The 4,851-nt window shown below is 41.5% G+C and overlaps 1 non-coding gene across 1 annotated transcript; it reads right to left on the reverse strand.

The window, feature by feature from the left end:
* Nucleotides 1-4,223: 4,223 nt before the first annotated feature.
* Nucleotides 4,224-4,298, reverse strand: LOC133727578 (small nucleolar RNA Z267). The gene has a single exon (XR_009855259.1). It is a non-coding gene; the product is annotated as a small nucleolar RNA Z267 (small nucleolar RNA).
* Between the last annotated feature and the right edge of the window lie 553 nt (nt 4,299-4,851).

Consider the following 4,851-nt stretch of genomic DNA (forward strand, 5'->3'; position numbering starts at 1 on the left):
ACCAGCCAACCTCAACAGGTGGACTTGCTCTAACAATTTTACTTTTGCCAATGAAGTCTTGCTGTTTTGAGGTTCTAAAAGGAAGTTATGAAAAAAGCAAAAACAGTGTTCAACTCCCCAATCTTTTCATAATTAAAGCGGTTGATACTCTGAATTAGAGACCTTGTCCAATGGTTGAATGGTATGTGTTAGAGCAAGTTCAGCGGTATCGGTTTGCCCGGGCAAAAGGTGGGAATGATGATGTGTTTGACCGGTTAATTGATTTTTATGCTTCCGCCGTCCCATGCATGACCAGCCAAGCTTTGCCTTTTCTTGACCCAGGCCAAAAAAATGGGCAAACCTCTGACTATTTTCTTGCCCAAGGTCATGGAGCTGCCAGCTCGCCAAAGAGGAGAACGTGGGTGACGTCAGGTGCGGATGCAAGGAGACAGACGCGGGAGTGGAGGCCACGGACCAATCGAGAAGCGCCATGTGGCCTAGCACCTTCTGCATATCAGTATTTTGTTGCATAGCGACATTGCTTTTGTGGCAGGGGACAGGTGGCATCGACCCGTTGGCTTTTCAGAAAATTTGAAACCAACGGTCCTTTAATCTGGGCCGTTGGTTTCAATTAAGGTGAACAATCCGACGGTGGATGAATTAATATTGATAGGAATTAATTGTAACGGTAATGTTCGGTGGAGTTTTGACCAGTCTTGACCAGTCTTGACCGGTCAAGAAAAACAACAGGTGTAAACCCATGTCCAGTGACAGTGAACAATATCTTGACTGGTCGAATTCTTGACTTCTCGACCTTGACATTTCTTGACTACGGGTGAACTTGCTCTTAGGAACAAGGTCTATGACTCATTATGCAAGGAGCCATATCATTCATGCCATAGTGTAAAATTGGGTAGGGCTCAGAAAAATGAATGTACTTGCTTAATATTGCGGAGTGACATTGAGGCTTGAGCAGTATTAGTTGTGTTACTCAGTTCATTTGGGTATAGTTAATTCGATACTACTTCTTTAATTCGGCAAAAGTCCACACAGTTTAGCCTAGTTACAACACCACGATCCTGGCAAAGTAAACAAAGCTAGTGTTACGAATGGCCAATTTGAGAAGGATAGGCTGGATTTAACCTAAAACTACGCAATAGTTTAGTGCAATTTCACTAAACTTAAATTCGACCGGAAGCAACCAAATTTTTACATGATTTTCAACAGCAATGGACCAAAGATTGTGCAATAACTCAGCTGCAATCAACTAATAAAATCAGGGGTGTATCTATTTAGTGGGGTGTAGTGGGCTACCTGGGCTGAAGTCCAACCTAAAATTCCTGATATAATATATAACATATAAGTGCTCTCATGTAAAGATATTAGCTTTGGTTTAATTCGCAAAGCATTTGTGTTTGTTTCCACTTATCTAAGGTTCGAGTTGCGTTACTTTTTTTTCGTTTTTTATGCTTTTCCCCCATTTTCTCCTTTCTTTGTTCTTTTATTTTTTGGTACAAAAATGGGGTCTTTACCAAGTGTCGAACACTATACCAAAGATGTGATAATTCGGCTGCATAACCAACTGACCAACCTCGCACTTCATGATCTTTTCTTCTTGGTTAGATTACTTCTTGCGTCATTCTTTCTATTTTTTTCCTTCTCATTTTCTTGTCTCTTCCTTCTTTGCCACTTTTTTACTTTTCTATTTGTTCTTCTTTGAAAAAAAAATTCTAAAATGTTTCACTATTTAGTTCTGCACTTCCATTGATGTGTTTTTTTTTTTTTTTTTTGAATTGGGGTTTGAAACCCAATCTAACTGGGAGGCTTAGCCCCACGGCCGTTATTTATATTATTAAATAAATTCTGCTACAACCGGGGGGGGGGGGGGGATGTAATACCTAAACCCCGAGCAAGCATAGTTGCGTTACAATTATCCTCATAGCAAGGTTCGAAAGATCGCTAGGCGCTAGTCGGCCGGTGGGCTGGGGAGGAGCGCCCAGGCGCCTAGGCAGGAGTCTAGGCGGCGCCTAGACGGTTTTGTATTTTTAAATTTTTATTTATTTTTATATCATATAAAAATATATATACGAGTATATATAGCCTAATATATGAATACTTATCTCTGTCCCTCCCACTCTCCCTCCATTCTCCAACAACTTGATTGAATATTTATATAATTTGTATGGGAAACATGGAAGCCTTACACGCCACCTAACATATTCAAAGTTTCAAACATACTCAATTATGCAGCCACTTGCACATCTATCCTCTCTCTCTCTCTGACCAAAAAAGAATCCTCTCTCTCTCTCTCTCTCTCGACAAACAGCAGCCATCCCTCTCTCTCTCTCTCAGCAATGTTCTGATGTTCATTGTCATCTTTTCTTCCTCTCTTGCGCAAAACCAGTAGCCACCACCCTCCACAGTCTCATATTTCTCTTCATTGTTCAATCACCTCGTGAATAACTTCACAAAAACAAGGTTTCAATTATCAGATTTCAAGATCTTGATTTAAAGTGAAGTTGGGGGTGGCTTGGGGAGAAGCTGCGGTGGCTCGAGGGGAGCAGAGGGAGTTTGGGGCCGAGATAAAGCGGTGGAGCAGAGGCGCGGTGGAGCTGCGGTGGAGGAGTGGTGCAGAGACGCGGTGGCTTGGTGGGGGAGAGCGAATACGAGTTGTGGGGATCGAATGGTTTAGGCGTTTAGCAGATTAGATCTGGTCGATTTGGGGTTTCCGTGTCGTGAAAAAAGAAAGAAAAAGAAATTTAAACCCTCCCAGCCGCCCAGCTACCCAGACGGACGCCCAGACCGCCCAGACGGATGCCCAGGCCGCCTAAATTAATTCCGCCTAAGAGCTCCGTTTAGCCAATACTCGCCTCGGTCTCCCGCCGCCCAACGCCTAGGCGGCCTGGGCGGCCGTTTTTTAGAACACTGCCTCATAGAGAACATCCTGTATAAGAGCAGGAGCCTCATCTAAACAAAGATCCACAACATGATCTAGACTAGCAAAGAATTTCCAAATTTTTTTCTTATTTAATTTTTAATGTCTATTTTTAAAAGTATTATGTACAAAAAAAAAATTATACCGACTTAAATTAGCCCACCCTAATTTTTTATCCTGAGTCTGCCACTGCTAATAATCATGCAGAAACTAGCTATCTTGCAACCAAAAATCACTTTCATGAGAATAATCCCTTTATGTTACTTCTAAAAAGAAGAAAAAATAATAAAATATATATATATATATATATATATATATATATATATATATATATATATATATATATATATCTCTTCCTTTTACATGTTGCTAAGAGAGAGAATCTCAGAGCTCTTCGTCAAACTTCTTTTTCTTCTTTATTGCTAAACGTGTCCTTGGTTCAGTAGCAGCTTCATTTGCAGTAGCAGGAGCAGTAATAGTAGCATTATCAAGAGTAGTAGTAATAGCAGTAGCAGTAGCAGGACTGCAGGAGCAGTAACAGTAGCAGAATCTCATCACTAAAACATTAAGCTAATCAAGTCAATTGAGTCCCAACCGAGATCAGTTCCCATAAACAACACTTTGATAATAGCATCGCAAAACATAAACCACATATCAACAACTCTATGCTGCTACCAGTCATCCCTCAATCCACCAAGCTGAGTTACTTCGAATTCCGAAACTTGACTCGTAGGACATTAAATTGCAGAGCTTAAAAAAAAGCACATACCTGTGATTTAATTGTTCAGGAACCATAGTAAGTACTAAAAATTATTAAGAGCAGAATCTCATCACTAAAACTAGCAAATTAAGAAAAGCATCATACAAAATCCCCAACTGTATACCAATTTCAAAATCCCCACAGTAAGGTACCCGATTGCTCGGACCAGGCTCGACCCGGTCTGATTTCACTTGGCCGGAGGAGCGGAGGTGGCGAGGATGTTGGCCTGTTGGAACTCGAGCTCGGTGAGCTGCTGCTCGAGGTCCATCCTGATGATGAGAGGGACGACGAGGATGAGGAAGGTGGTACCGAAGATCCAAGCGGCCTTGCCGGTGCTCTTGAGTAGCTTCTTGGCGACGTAGCCGGCGTCGGAGGTGACTTGCTTGCCGCGAGTGACGATTTGGGGCTAGGATATCCTGGTCATGACGCCATCGCCGTCGTCGTCACTTGCAATCCAAAAACACTAACAATCAGAGAGAAAAATCAAAGCCCAAATACGAGCAAAAAATAAAAGAGACAAAACGGTGTAGAATAGAAAGATCTAAAAGCCTATTACCTCAGATTTGAAGTTTTTTTCATAGAAGCTAATCTGCAAAGTATATTTAACACCATCACAGGCATCAACAAATCTAAAAGAGAAAACAGACGGAATGAGGAAACAATCGACAAAGTCATACTAGGTCAGTGGTAATGCCCGTAAATTGTTATGAAACTCGAGCATTTTGGTCATTTTCCATTAAAATTGGGAGTCAGGCTTGCACCATTTGACTTTTGGGCTTGGGCTTATGTCCTTATTTGTATAAATTTTTTTGAAAGTAGGTTTTCTGTGTTTACATCTTTGGTCATGTGCTACTATGTAATTTTCTATTTTTTCTTTCTACTTATCCCCTCTTTCATATAGTTGCAAATTAGAGTTTATAAAGAAGCGATCTCCAAATTTGTTTCCTTCTTCGACCGTCTCCGCCGCGACCAAGATCTGCCTCCCATCATCCCCTTCATCATGGGCTCGGCCGCTGTCGGATCAACAACCACAACAACTGATTCCGATCAATAACAAATTGTTGATCCAAATCTCAATGACCATTCAAGCTCGGCACCTCAGAATGGGTAAGTTGTGCCATTCATGACTGGTGGCGATAGAGGCTCTGCTTCCGGTGTACAATAGTTCTATGATAAA

The sequence above is a fragment of the Rosa rugosa genome, chromosome 1, assembly GCF_958449725.1.
Source record: "Rosa rugosa chromosome 1, drRosRugo1.1, whole genome shotgun sequence".
Lineage (NCBI taxonomy): Eukaryota > Viridiplantae > Streptophyta > Magnoliopsida > Rosales > Rosaceae > Rosa > Rosa rugosa.